Source organism: Myxine glutinosa, chromosome 13 (assembly GCF_964187855.1).
Source record: "Myxine glutinosa chromosome 13, kmMyxGlut1.1, whole genome shotgun sequence".
Taxonomy (NCBI): Eukaryota; Metazoa; Chordata; class Myxini; order Myxiniformes; family Myxinidae; genus Myxine; species Myxine glutinosa.
This window is the reverse complement of record NC_136273.1, coordinates 4,388,460-4,404,542: the sequence shown is the minus strand read 5'-3', so window position 1 is coordinate 4,404,542 and position 16,083 is coordinate 4,388,460.

Sequence of the window (16,083 nt, the reverse complement as noted above, 5' to 3'; positions counted from 1 at the left end):
CATGTCCATGTCTCATGGTGAAGAAACTTCAAAACATCTCCATGGCCCATGGTGAAGACGCCCCGTAACATGTCCATGGTCCATGGTGAAGACGCTCCGTAACATGTCCATTGCCCATGGTGATGACGCATCGTAACATGTCCATGTTCCATGGTGAAGACGCCCCGTAAAATGTCCATGGTCCATGGTGAAGAAGCCCCGAAACATGTCCGTGGTCCATGGTGAAGAAGCCCGGAAACATGTCCATGATCCATGGTGAAGAAACTCCGTAACATGTCCATGTCCCATGGTGAAGAAACTCCGTAACATGTCCATGGCCCATGGTCAAGAAACTCCGTAACATGTCCATGGTCCATGGTGAAGAAGCCCCGAAACATGTCCATGGCCCATGGTGAAGAAACTCCATAACATGTCCATGGTCCATGGTGAAGACGCCCAGTAACATCTCCATGGTCCATGGTGAAGAAGCCCCAGAACATGTCCATGTCCCATGGTGAAGAAACTTCGAAACATCTCCATGGCCCATGGTGAAGACGCTCCGTATCATGTCCATGTTCCATGGTGAAGACGCCGCGAAACATGTCCCTGATCCATGGTGAAGAAGCCCTGCAGCATGTCCATGGTCCATGGTGAAGCGGCCCCGTAACATGTCCATGGTCCTTGTTGAAGGCGCCCCGTAACATGTCCATGGTCCATGGTGAAGAAGCCCCGAAACATGTCAATGGCCCATGGTGAAGAAACTCCGTGTCATGTCCTTGGTGCATGGTGAAGACACCCCGTAACATGTCCATGGCCCATGGTGAAGACGCCCCGTAACATGTCCATGGTCCATGGTGAAGACGCCCAGTAACATGTCCATGGTCCATGGTGAAGAAGCCCTGTAAAATGTCCATCGTCCATGGTGAAGAAGCCCCGAAACATGTCCATGGTCCATGGTGAAGAAGCCCCGGAACATATCCATGTCCCATGGTGAAGAAACTTCGAAACATCTCCATGGCCCATGGTGAAGACGCCCCATAACATGTCCATGGTCCATGGTGAAGACGCTCCGTAACATGTGCATTGTCCATGGTGATGACGCAAAGTAACATGTCCATGTTCCATGGTGAAGAAACACCGTATTATGTCCATGTTCCATGGTGAAGACGCCCCATAACATGTCCATGGCCCATGGTGAAGACGCTCCGTAACATGTCCATGGTCCATGGTGAAGACGCCCAGTAACATGTCCATGGTCGATGGTGAAGAAGCCCCGTAAAATGTCCATCGTCCATGGTGAAGAAGTCCCAAAACATGTCCATGGTCCATTGTGAATAAACTCCGTATCATGTCCATGGTCCAATATCCATGGTGAAGAAGCCCCGGAACATGTCCATGTCTCATGGTGAAGAAACTTCTAAACATCTCCATGGCCCATGGTGAAGACGCCCCGTAACATGTCCATGGTCCATGGGGAAGACGCTCCGTAACATGTCCATTGTCCATGGTGATGACGCACCGTAACATGTCCGTGGTCCATGGTGAAGAATCCCCAAAACATGTCCATGATCCATGGTGAAGAAACTCCGTAACATGTCCATGTCCCATGGTGAAGAAACTCCGAAACATGTCCATGGCCCATGGTCAAGAAACTCCGTAACATGTCCATGGTCCATGGTGAAGAAACTCCGTAACATGTCCATGGTCCATGGTGAAGAAGCCCCGGAACATGTCCATGTCCCATGGTGAAGAAACTTCGAAACATCTCCATGGCCCATGGTGAAGACGCTCCGTATCATGTCCATGTTCCATGGTGAAGACGCCGCGAAACATGTCCCTGATCCATGGTGAAGAAGCCCTGCAGCATGTCCATGGTCCATGGTGAAGCGGCCCCGTAACATGTCCATGGCCCATGGTGAAGACGCTCAGTATCATGTCCATGTTCCATGGTGAAGACGCCGCGAAACATGTCCCTGATCCATGGTGAAGAAGCCCTGCAGCATGTCCATGGTCCATGGTGAAGCGGCCCCGTAACATGTCCATGGTCCTTGTTGAAGACGCCCGTAACATGTCCATGGTCCATGGTGAAGAAGCCCCGAAACATGTCAATGGCCCATGGTGAAGAAACTCCATCACATGTCCATGGTCCATGGTGAAGAAACTCCGTGTCATGTCCTTGGTGCATGGTGAAGACACCCCGTAACATGTCCATGGCCCATGGTGAAGACGCCCCGTAACATCTCCATGGTCCATGGTGAAGACGCCCAGTAACATGTCCATGGTCCATGGTGAAGAAGCCCCGTAAAATGTCCATCGTCCATTGTGAAGAAGCCCCGGAACATGTCCATGTCTCATGGTGAAGAAACTTCGAAACATCTCCATGGCCCATGGTGAAGACGCCCCGTAACATGTCCATGGTCCATGGGGAAGACGCTCCGTAACATGTCCATTGTCCATGGTGATGACGCACCGTAGCATGTCCGTGGTCCATGGTGAAGAATCCCCAAAACATGTCCATGATCCATGGTGAAGAAACTCCGTAACATGTCCATGTCCCATGGTGAAGAAACTCCGAAACATGTCCATGGCCCATGGTCAAGAAACTCCGTAACATGTCCATGGTCCATGGTGAAGAAGCCCCGGAACATGTCCATGTCCCATGGTGAAGAAACTTCGAAACATCTCCATGGCCCATGGTGAAGACGCTCCGTATCATGTCCATGTTCCATGGTGATGACACACCGTAACATGTCCATGTTCCATGGTGAAGAAACACCGTATCATGTCCATTTTCCATGGTGAAGACGCCCCATAAAATGTCCATGGTCCATGGTGAAGAAGCCCCGAAACATGTTCATGGTCCATGGTGAAGAAGCCCCGAAACATGTCCATGATCCATGGTGAAGAAACTCCGTGACATGTCCATGGCCCATGGTGAACAAACTCCGTAACATGTCCATGGCCCATGGTCAAGAAACTCCGTATCATGTCCATGGTCCATGGTGAAGAAGCCCCGAAACATGTCCATGGTCCATTGTGAATAAACTCCGTATCATGTCCATGGTGCATGGTGAAGACACCCCATAACATGTCCATGGCCCATGGTGAAGACGCTCCGTAACATGTCCATGGTCCATGGTGAAGACGCCCAGTAACATGTCCATGGTCCATGGTGAAGAAGCCCCGTAAAATGTCCATCGTCCATGGTGAAGAAGTGCCGAAACATGTCCATGGTCCATTGTGAATAAACTCCGTATCATGTCCATGGTCCAATATCCATGGTGAAGAAGCCCCGGAACATGTCCATGTCTCATGGTGAAGAAACTTCGAAACATCTCCATGGCCCATGGTGAAGGCGCCCCGTAAAATGTCCATTGTCCATGGCGAAGACGCTCCGTAACATGTCCATTGTCCATGGTGACGACGCACCGTAACATGTCCATGTTCCATGGTGAAGAAACACCGTATCATGTCCATGTTCCATGGTGAAGAAGCCCCGAAACATGTCCGTGGTCCATGGTGAAGAAACTCCGTAACATGTCCAATTTGTCCATGGTCCATGGTGAAGTAGCCCCATAGCATGTCCAGGGCCCATGGTGAACAAACCCCGAAGCTTGTCCAGGGCCCATGGTGAAGAAACTCCGTGACATGTCCATGGTCCATGGTGAAGAAGCCCCAAAACATCTCCATGGCCCATGGTAAGCATGCCCCGTAACATGTCCATGGTCCATGGTGATGAAGCTCCAAAACATCTCCATGGCCCATGGTGAACACGCCCCGTAACATGTCCATGGTCCATGGTGATGAAGCCCCGAAACATGGCCATGGTCCATGGTGAAGAAGCCCCGAAACATGTCCATGATCCGTGGTGAAGAAACTACGTAACATGTACATGGCCCATTGTGAAGAATCTCCAAAACATGTCCATGGCCCATGGTGAAGCTGCCCCGTAACATGTCCATGGTCCATGGTGAAGACAGCCCGTAACATATCCATGGTCCACGGTGAAGAAACTCCGTGACATGTCCATGGTCCATGGTGAAAAAGCCCCGTCGCATGTCCACGGCCCATGGTGACCAAACCCCGAAACATGTCAATGGTCCATGGTGAAGAAGCCCCGAAACATGTCAATGGCCCATGGTGAAGAAACTCCGTCACATGTCCATGGTCCATGGTGAAGAAACTCCGTATCATGTCCATGTTCCATGGTGAAGACGCCCCGTAAAATGTCCATGGCCCATGGTGAAGACGCCCCGTAACATGTCCATGGTCCATGGTGAAGACGCCCAGTAACATGTCCATTGTCCATGGTGAAGAAGCCCCGTAAAATGTCCATCGTCCATAGTGAAGAAGCCCCGGAACATGTCCATGTCTCATGGTGAAGAAACTTCGAAACATCTCCATGGCCCATGGTGAAGACGCCCCGTAACATGTCCATGGTCCATGGTGAAGACGCTCCGTAACATGTCCATTGCCCATGGTGATGACGCATCGTAACATGTCCATGTTCCATGGTGAAGACGCCCCGTAAAATGTCCATGGTCCATGGTGAAGAAGCCCCGAAACATGTCCGTGGTCCATGGTGAAGAAGCCCGGAAACATGTCCATGATCCATGGTGAAGAAACTCCGTAACATGTCCATGTCCCATGGTGAAGAAACTCCGTAACATGTCCATGGCCCATGGTCAAGAAACTCCGTAACATGTCCATGGTCCATGGTGAAGCAGCCCCGAAACATGTCCATGGCCCATGGTGAAGAAACTCCATAACATGTCCATGGTCCATGGTGAAGACGCCCAGTAACATCTCCATGGTCCATGGTGAAGAAGCCCCAGAACATGTCCATGTCCCATGGTGAAGAAACTTCGAAACATCTCCATGGCCCATGGTGAAGACGCTCCGTATCATGTCCATGTTCCATGGTGAAGACGCCGCGAAACATGTCCCTGATCCATGGTGAAGAAGCCCTGCAGCATGTCCATGGTCCATGGTGAAGCGGCCCCGTAACATGTCCATGGTCCTTGTTGAAGGCGCCCCGTAACATGTCCATGGTCCATGGTGAAGAAGCCCCGAAACATGTCAATGGCCCATGGTGAAGAAACTCCGTGTCATGTCCTTGGTGCATGGTGAAGACACCCCGTAACATGTCCATGGCCCATGGTGAAGACGCCCCGTAACATGTCCATGGTCCATGGTGAAGACGCCCAGTAACATGTCCATGGTCCATGGTGAAGAAGCCCTGTAAAATGTCCATCGTCCATGGTGAAGAAGCCCCGAAACATGTCCATGGTCCATGGTGAAGAAGCCCCGGAACATATCCATGTCCCATGGTGAAGAAACTTCGAAACATCTCCATGGCCCATGGTGAAGACGCCCCATAACATGTCCATGGTCCATGGTGAAGACGCTCCGTAACATGTGCATTGTCCATGGTGATGACGCAAAGTAACATGTCCATGTTCCATGGTGAAGAAACACCGTATTATGTCCATGTTCCATGGTGAAGACGCCCCATAACATGTCCATGGCCCATGGTGAAGACGCTCCGTAACATGTCCATGGTCCATGGTGAAGACGCCCAGTAACATGTCCATGGTCGATGGTGAAGAAGCCCCGTAAAATGTCCATCGTCCATGGTGAAGAAGTCCCAAAACATGTCCATGGTCCATTGTGAATAAACTCCGTATCATGTCCATGGTCCAATATCCATGGTGAAGAAGCCCCGGAACATGTCCATGTCTCATGGTGAAGAAACTTCTAAACATCTCCATGGCCCATGGTGAAGACGCCCCGTAACATGTCCATGGTCCATGGGGAAGACGCTCCGTAACATGTCCATTGTCCATGGTGATGACGCACCGTAACATGTCCGTGGTCCATGGTGAAGAATCCCCAAAACATGTCCATGATCCATGGTGAAGAAACTCCGTAACATGTCCATGTCCCATGGTGAAGAAACTCCGAAACATGTCCATGGCCCATGGTCAAGAAACTCCGTAACATGTCCATGGTCCATGGTGAAGAAACTCCGTAACATGTCCATGGTCCATGGTGAAGAAGCCCCGGAACATGTCCATGTCCCATGGTGAAGAAACTTCGAAACATCTCCATGGCCCATGGTGAAGACGCTCCGTATCATGTCCATGTTCCATGGTGAAGACGCCGCGAAACATGTCCCTGATCCATGGTGAAGAAGCCCTGCAGCATGTCCATGGTCCATGGTGAAGCGGCCCCGTAACATGTCCATGGTCCTTGTTGAAGACGCCCCGTAACATGTCCATGGTCCATGGTGAAGAAGCCCCGAAACATGTCAATGGCCCATGGTGAAGAAACTCCATCACATGTCCATGGTCCATGGTGAAGAAACTCCGTGTCATGTCCTTGGTGCATGGTGAAGACACCCCGTAACATGTCCATGGCCCATGGTGAAGACGCCCCGTAACATCTCCATGGTCCATGGTGAAGACGCCCAGTAACATGTCCATGGTCCATGGTGAAGAAGCCCCGTAAAATGTCCATCGTCCATTGTGAAGAAGCCCCGGAACATGTCCATGTCTCATGGTGAAGAAACTTCGAAACATCTCCATGGCCCATGGTGAAGACGCCCCGTAACATGTCCATGGTCCATGGCGAAGACGCTCCGTAACATGTGCATTGTCCATGGTGATGACGTACCGTAACATGTCCATGTTCCATGGTGAAGAAACACCGTATCATGTCCATGTTCCATGGTGAAGACGCCCCGTAAAATGTCCATGGTCCATGGTGAAGAAGCCCCGAAACATGTCCGTGGTCCACGGTGAAGAAGCTCCGTAACATGTCCAATTTGTCCATGGTCCATGGTGAAGTAGCCCCATAGCATGTCCAGGGCCCATGGTGAACAAACCCCGAAGCTTGTCCATGGCCCATGGTGAAGAAACTCCGTAACAGTTAGGAGATCTCGCGAGATCACGGCGAGGTCACGTCTTTTCGAAGCTGCTCCATGCGCTCACGCTTTTGAAGCTAAGTGATATTTCTCAATTGTGTTTTTGTCGAGACTGTATCTATCTTTCGGTGTGTGTAACTATAGCGTATCTTTTGGAAAATTTTCGGTGCTAATTTTTCGTACATGTATACACAATCGTCGGTTAATGGTATCGAGTATTCTGCGGCCTAGTACTCGTAGGCCTAGACTACCGTACCGTCTCCGACCTTGTGGTTTGTTTTTCTCTCAGCGATTCGTCGAATGCGCTGAAATTATTTTCGTTCTCTGTTTCGTCCCAGTCGTTCACCCCGTACCTCCTTGTTTAATATCTGTACTCACAAAAAAAAACAAAAAAAACCCCAAAAAAAGATTTCCTTCCCAGTGTAGCGGCTGCCGCTGGGGTTACACAATCGCCTTGCACCTATCAAGGACGCGGAGCGATCACCAGGCCGGGCTCGTCCAGGACGCCCGGGCAGGCCCGCGCTCGACTTGCCAGGCCTCGGTCGGGACGCCCGGGCAGGCTCGCCCTCGGCTTGCCAGGCCGCAGCCGGCCCGCGGGGCCACGCCCCCTGGCGCCAGGCCTGGGCAAACCCCCTGGCGGAATAGATATATATTGCCGACCGTAAAACGTTTTTCCCAGAGTGCCTGAGTGTTTGATTCTAATAAAGCAGCTCAGATGAATTCAAGCTTTTTGTCGCGTCCATTCTTTCGATCGACGTGGGAGCCACAGCTCCTTCATTGGTGACCTACCGACATGGACACGGCAGTCGCCCTTAAACTGCCTACCTTCTGGGAGGCTCACGCGGCGGTTTGGTTCGCACAAGCGGAGTCCCTGTTCGCCCTGCGGGGCATCACGGCGGACGACACCCGCTTCCACCACGTGGTCGCTGCGCTCGGTTCAGCCACCGCAGCCCGCGCCCTGAGCCTCCTCGAGAGCCCGCCAGCCGCGGACAAATACGGCGCGATTAAGAAGCTTCTCCTCGATGCTTTCGCCCTCCCAGCGGCGGAACGCGCACGGCGCCTGCTCGATTTGCCGGAGCTTGGCGACACGCGCCCTTCCGAGCGAATGGACTACATGCTTTCGCTGCTCGGCGAGCACTCTCCGGCATTCCTGTTCCGGGAGCTGTTCCTCCGTCAGCTGCCTAACCCGGTACGCCTCGCCCTGGCAAGCACGACGATCACAGATCCCCGGGCCCTTGCCAGAGAAGCCGACAAAATCTCCGCCGCGGGACAGCGCATCGCAGCGGCGACATGGGACCCGCCGCCGCCTGATGCACCATCCATGGCGCCCGAGCACCCGGCGCGTTCGACGGCCGAACTGCCGACGCAATTGGCGGCCGCTATACCGAGCCGACCACGTTCAGCACGACGTCCGAAGCCTCCACCCGACCAAGCGTGGTGTTCCTATCATGCCAGGTTCGGACAGAAGGCCCGGACATGCCGACCCCCGTGCACCTTCGGCGGGTCGGGAAACGGCCAGGCCGGCGTTCATTACCTGCCATGAGCGCCGGCCACAGTCACACGGGCAACTTACTGTTCATCACGGATAAAGCGTCCGGACGGCGCTTCCTGTGCGACACCGGCGCCCAAGTGAGCGTCATGCCCGCCTCTGACCAGGACAGGCAATCCGCGGTTTGCGGCCCCTCCTTGGTTGCGGCCAACGGATCGACTATCCGCACCTTCGGCCCGCGCAACGTCACCCTCTGCTTCGGCGGCCAACGCTTCGCTTGGACGTTTGTAACCGCCAACGTGCCCATGGCTCTGCTCGGCGCCGACTTCCTCTGCGCACACGGACTGCTGGTGGACGTCCAACGGCGTCGTTTAATCAACGCTGAAACCTTCAGCTCCCTGGTATGCACATTGAGCAGCTCCGCGCCGACCGAGCTGGCATGCACCGTCCCGGCGGCGAACGAGTTTGCTCGCCTGCTCGCGGAGTTCCCGGCCCTCACGCGGCCGACGTTTTCGGCCGTCGCAGTACGGCATGGGATCGAGCACCACATACCAACCACGGGCCCGCCGGTCTACGCCAGGGCCCGCCGCCTCGACCCAGCCAAGCTTGCCGTTGCGAAGGCCGAATTCGACGCGTTGGAGCACCTCGGCATCGTGCGGCGCTCCGATAGCGCGTGGGCCTCGCCACTGCACATCGTGCCAAAGCCGGGGGGTGGATGGCGCCCGTGTGGCGACTACCGCCGTCTTAATGACGCTACAACACCCGACAGGTACCCGATCCCGCATATCCAAGACTTCTCCGCCCGTCTGGCGGGACGGGTCATTTTTTCAAAAATTGATCTCATACGGGGATATCACCAGGTACCTGTCAGGGCGGCCGACGTCCCTAAAACGGCAGTCATCACGCCGTTCGGCTTATTCGAGTTCTTGCGGATGCCGTTTGGTCTCAAGAACGCGGCTCAGGCGTTCCAGCGCTTGATGGACGGCGTGCTGCGTGACCTGCCGTTCCTTTTCGTTTACCTGGACGACATCCTCGTCGCCAGCACGTCCCGGGCCGAGCACCTCCTCCACCTCCGAACACTGTTCGGGCGCCTCAGCGAGCACGGCCTCATCGTCAACCCGGCCAAATGCCACTTCGGCACGACGGCCGTTGATTTTTTGGGCCACCACATCACCAAGAACGGGGCTGTGCCGCTGCCAACCAAGGTCGAGGCCATCACCACTTTCCCGCGTCCCCGCACCATAAAGGCCCTGCAGGAATTCCTGGGAATGGTGAATTTTTATCACCGCTTCGTGCCCCGCGCTGCTCAACTCATGCGGCCCCTCTACGAAGCCCTCCGGGGCAAGCCGGCCAAGCACGACATCGCCTGGTCCGCAGCAATGGATGCGGCCTTCCAAAGCTCAAAGCGGGCCCTCGCCGACGCAACACTGCTCGCTCACCCGGTGCTCAACGCTCCCATCGCCCTCACCACGGATGCCTCCGACTACGCGGTGGGCGCCGTACATGAGCAATGGGTGAACGGGGTTTGGCAGCCACTCGCTTTTTTCAGCCGGCAGCTCCGGCCGAACGAGCTCAAATACAGCACGTTTGACCGGGAGCTCCTCGGTCTACACCTGGCCGTCCGCCATTTCCGCCACCTCCTGGAGGGCCGACCTTTCACGGCGTTCGTCGACCACAAGCCGTTGGTTTACGCCATGGCCAAGGTCACGGAGCCATGGTCGGCCCGCCAACAGCGCCACCTCTCCGCCGTGTCGGAGTTTACCACGGACATCCGGCACGTCGCCGGCAAAAACAACGCCGTGGCCGACTGTCTTTCCCGGGCCAGCGCGAACGCGGTCCACCTGGGCGTGGATTTTGCGCTCATGGCGGCGGACCAAACCACCGACACCACGGTGCAAGCCCTCCGGGCGGCGGACACGGGCCTCCGCCTGGCCGACATCCCCTGCGCGGACACTGTCCTGCTCTGCGACGTCTCCCAAGGCCGGCCTCGCCCCATCGTGCCCGTCACCTGGCAACGCCGCATCTTCGCCTCCCTCCACGGCCTTTCCCACCCGGGCCGGAAAGCTTCCCAGAAGCTGGTGTCGGCGCGTTTCGTCTGGCACGGCCTTCGTCGGGACGTCCGCGATTGGACCAGCGCCTGCACCGCCTGCCAACGGGCCAAGGTCCACCGACACACCCAGGCCCCGCTGGCACCTTTCACCGTGCCCGAACGACGTTTCGACCACGTCAACGTGGATCTGGTGGGCCCCCTTCCCCCATCACGAGGGTTCACACACCTGCTCACCATGGTGGACAGGACCACGAGGTGGCCGGAGGCCGTTCCCCTCGTCTCCACCACCACCGCCGACGTGGCGCAGGCCTTCATCGCCACCTGGGTCGCCCGCTTCGGCGCACCGGCGGACATCTCGTCAGACCGCGGACCACAGTTCACCTCCGAGCTGTGGGGCGCGGTCGCCCGCAACCTGGGGGTCAAGCTCCACCGTACTACGGCCTACCACCCCCAAGCAAACGGGTTGTGCGAGCGATTCCACCGCTCCATGAAGGCCGCGCTCATGGCCGGCCTTCAAGACGGCGGTTGGGCCGACCGGCTGCCGTGGGTCCTTTTGGGCCTTCGCACGGCCCCCAAGGAGGACCTCCAGGCATCCACCGCCGAGCTGGTCTATGGCCAGGTGCTACGCGTCCCGGGCGAATTCGTGCCCGACGCTACCAGCCCCTGGTCCGCAGCTCGCCAGCGCTCGGACCTCCAGGAGGCCGCCCGACGGTTTGCCCCCGTGCCGACATCCCACCACGGTGACCCCCAGTCCTACGTCCCCCCAGCACTCCGCACCGCGGAGTATGTTTTTGTGCGTCACGACGCACATCGGCGGCCACTCCAGCCGCCGTACGACGGGCCCTTCCGGGTGCTGCGACGGGACGACAAGTCGTTCGTCATCGACATCGGCGGCAGGTCGGACCGGATTGCAGTGGACCGCCTCAAGCCGGCGCACGTGGACGTCGACCACCCACCACGGGTGGCCCTCCCGCCGCGGCGAGGCCGCCCCCCGTCCACGGTGCCCCCCACTCGACCGCCCACCACCTCACCGGACCCCCTCCCACGACCCACCAGGGGTCGCTTCGGCCGGGTCATCAGGACCCCCCTCAAGTTGACCCTGCCGGTGCAAGTCGATTCTGGGGGGACGTGTGTAGCGGCTGCCGCTGGGGTTACACAATCGCCTTGCACCTATCAAGGACGCGGAGCGATCACCAGGCCGGGCTCGTCCAGGACGCCCGGGCAGGCCCGCGCTCGACTTGCCAGGCCTCGGTCGGGACGCCCGGGCAGGCTCGCCCTCGGCTTGCCAGGCCGCAGCCGGCCCGCGGGGCCACGCCCCCTGGCGCCAGGCCTGGGCAAACCCCCTGGCGGAATAGATATATATTGCCGACCGTAAAACGTTTTTCCCAGAGTGCCTGAGTGTTTGATTCTAATAAAGCAGCTCAGATGAATTCAAGCTTTTTGTCGCGTCCATTCTTTCGATCGACGTGGGAGCCACAGCTCCTTCACCAGGTCTTATTCGTTTATTTGTTGTTCTTTTTGTTCGTTCGTTCTTCGTTCGCGATCACGCGGTTAGAAATGTATAATCTCTCCCCTGAACAACTATTTTCTCTCATATATTATAACACCCTTTTCTTCTTTTCCTACAAAAGGATGCTTTCGTCTTGCTCACCAAATCTATTCATTCCAAAAAATATATATAATACCATCTCTTACAGTTCCTCCTTTCTACATTCCCTAAACTATCCAGAACTCCATCCCTCCTCCAGTGTCCTCAAACGTATTTTTGACTCGAAGGTCTCAAACTCATTTTGCAAAAAATGTTCGTTTCCCATGAATCGTACACTTTTCAAAATCCAATCTCACCCCTCCCCTCCAAAATCCTCCCCATCACCCATCCCTTTCAAATCTCCCCCCTTGCCCCTTCCCTCCCCTCCCTCCTAAACTCCTCCCACACCCCTCCCCTCCGAGACTCTCCCTCGCTCCTCCCCTCCAAGACTCCCCTCTCACCTATCCTCCTCAAAGCATCCTCCCTGCTTCTTCCTCCTTCCAACTTTCACCTTCATCTCCCCAAACCTTCTGCCTTGCTCTTCCCCCTCCTCAAATAACACCTCACTGTGCCTCACCCAATCTCCATCAAACCTTTTGTCCGCCCCATTCTTCCCTTTCTCCAAGCTATTCTGAAATCTCTGACACACCTTCAACAGCTCTCCCTACCTCTTCCTCCTCTTCCACATCTTACCCTACCCCTCCCTCCCCCTGTTCTGGACCCGATGCTCCCCCTTCCTCTTCATTAACGGTATGGACCTCAAACATCCGGGGCCTTCGCTCAAACTTGACTGACCTCTCCATACAGGTTGCTTCTGACAAACCAGATGTGATCTGCTTAACAGAAACTTTCCTCCTTCATGATGTCTCTGATGCCTTGGTATCTTTCCCAGGTTACTCCCTCCTCCGGTATGATAGACCTGAGCCTCGTCCTGGAGGTGGGGTTGCTATCTTTATAAAAAAACTCTCTTCCTCACTCGCCCTCCACTGCCCTCTCTCCACCTCACCCCGGGAATACCTTTGGCTACGGCTTCCCCTTCGCTCCCACCTTTTGTTCATATGTGTGTTGTACCGTCCACCAATCAGCGATGACTCCATCTACATCTCGCTGTCTGATAATATGGACCAATTTCTGTCTACTCATCCTAACTCTCTCTTCCTCATATGTGGTGATTTCAATTGTCACCATGCCAGTTGGCTGGGTGTGGGTACCTCTCTCACCAGCCATGGCTCTTCAGCAAAGGACTTCTGCGACTCACTGGGGCTGACACAATCTGTCAATTTCCCGACCCGGATCTCAGTCAACGGAGCATCTTCTCTTCTGGATTTGGTTATGACAAACTTCCCTGAAAATGTCTGCTGCTCTTCTTCTGCTCCAATCGGCTCATCTGATCATGTGCTTGTCAAAGTGGACATCTCTCTGACCATTCTCAGAGAGCCTCCTCAGCGTCGACGAGTCTGGCATTTCACTCAGGCCAACTGGCACGGTCTTCAAGCAGCCACCAATCATCTGGACTGGTCTCCCATCTCTACCGCCTCTGACATCAACTCATCCTGGGAATTCTTTCAAAGTAAATTGCTCTCTCTCATGCACAGATTTATACCATCTCGTCTTCAGTTGTCATACCCTTCCTCCCGTCCATGGTACACGGAATCTTGTGGTGAGGCTGTTGCCCTGAAACAACTTGCTTTCGTCTCCTGGAAAGCAAATCCAACAGAAGGAAATCTCATTTCCTTTCACAAAGCCCGAAACAAGTGTGTGTCCACCCTCAGGAGAGCCAGGAAACAATATCTCACCATTCTCAAGACCGAACTCTCTTATCTGTCTCCCTCTTCCAAATCCTGGTGGCGTCTGGTCAAATCTGTTTCTGGTGTTTGTTCCCCCTCCATCCCCTCCCTCACCTCAAACGGCTTAACGGCTGACTCCGCACGTGAAAAAGCTGAATGCCTCAACTCTGTGTTTGCCTCTAAATCTTGTGTCCCAAACACATCCCTCTCTGTACCCACCATACCCAGTCGTACCCAGCTGCTCCTGGACTCTGTGTCCTTTCCTCCTGACAAGGTGGAAAAGTTTCTGTCAACCCTCGACTCTGATTCTGCAACTGGTCCTGACGGCATCAGCCCACGGGTCCTAAAATCATGTTCTTCTGCTCTTTCACTCCCTCTTTCTGTTCCCTTCACCCTCTCTTTTGCTCAAGGTCATCTGCCATCTGCTTGGAAATCAGCCAACATCACCGCTTTGCACAAAAAGGTGCAAAAACAGATCCCAGCAACTACAGACCAATCAGCCTTCTCCCAATTATCAGCAATGTCATGGAATCCATCATTGCTTCAGATATTAAATCTTTCCTCTTCTCCAATGGCTTGATCTCTGATCATCAATTTGGTTTCAGACCTGGTCACTCTACTCTGGACATGCTGCTTCTGCTTTCTCAACAATGGATGGAGGTCCTCAACGCCAAACAGGAAATTAGAGCTGTCTCCCTTGACATTTCACGTGCCTTCGATACGGTCTGGCACCCTGCTCTGCTCTCCAAACTCTCCTCCTTTGGTATCCATGGAAATCTCCACGCATGGCTGGCGGACTTCCTCTCTGGTCGTAGTCAACGTGTGGCCCTGAATGGGTTTCTCTCATCTCCTCTTCCTGTTCAGGCTGGAGTTCCCCAAGGTAGTGTTCTGGGCCCTGTGCTTTTTCTGGTCTTCATCAATGATCTCTCTGACTTTCTTGAAAATCCTCTCTATCTCTTTGCTGACGACTCTACTCTCTGTCGCTCCATTCCTCATCCCTCAGATCGGCAGTCTGCAGCCTCCTCACTCTCTGCAGACCTGGACAAAATCACAGACTGGTCAAACAAGTGGAACATGTCTTTCAATCCTGACAAATCTCACACTCTTACAATGTCTCTCCGAAAGGACCGACTGGACAACCCTCCCATCTACTTTCTCAACAATCCTCTCCAAGAAGTTCTGTCGCTCAAGCTTTTGGGTCTCACTATCTGCCATGATCTTTCTTGGGAAAACCACATTTCCAAGCTGGCCTCCAAAGCCAGTCGCCGACTGGGCATCCTCCGTCGTGCGAAGTCCTTCCTTGGCACACCTGAGTTCCTCACCACATACAAGGCTTTCATCCGCAGCTCAATGGAATACTGTTCCCCCCTCTGGGCTGGTGCTCCTGCCTCACACCTTGCTCGGCTTCACGCTGTTGAGGCCAAAGCTTTCAGAATCATTGGAATCTCCTGCGATGTAGTCAACGCCGAGGGCCTTTCACTCACTCACCGCAGGCAGGTTGGTGGTCTTTCTGTCTTCTACCGACTCCTCTCCGGCCTTGCTCCCCCAGCTCTCTCTGTGCTCTGTCCCCCCAATATTCCTTCAGGTCGCACAAGATCTGCCTGCAACCCTCTTATGGTTAAACTGCCAAAGTCTAGGCTCTCTGCTCACCTTCACTCTTTCATTACCCTTTTCTCCCACCTCTGGAACAAACTCCCCCACTCCCTTCAATCCCACTCCTCCCTCCAGGTCTTTAAAACAGCTGTTCACCACCATCTCTTATCGTCCCCCATCGAAAACCTTGATCTTTTCTACCCCCGGTAATTCACCCCAGAGTCCTTGCAGTGTTCATATGTTTTAATCCTCTCCCACCTGCCCCCAAGTCCTCCCGATGTCCCTGCTCTCAAATGTTGTGATTGTGTCCTTCCCCCTCTTCCCCCTCTCTTTTGTGTCCTTCCCCCTCTCTCCCCATCTTGTCTGCCGCTCCCCTTGTTTTTTGTGTTTTGTGTGTCGGTTTGTCTTTTTGTGTGATTAATGTTAGCTCTTTCACGAGCCTCGATCTTGTATACAAAAAAAACAAAAAAAAAACATGTCCATGGTCCATGGTGAAGAAGCCCCAAAACATCTCCATGGCCCATGGTAAGCATGCCCCGTAACATGTCCATGGTCCATGGTGATGAAGCCCTGAAACATGGCCATGGTCCATGGTGAAGAAGCCCCGAAACATGTCCATGATCCGTGGTGAAGAAACTACGTAACATGTCCATGGCCCATTGTGAAGAATCTCCGAAACATGTCCATGGCCCATTGTGAAAAATCTCCAAAACATGTCCATGGCCCATGGTG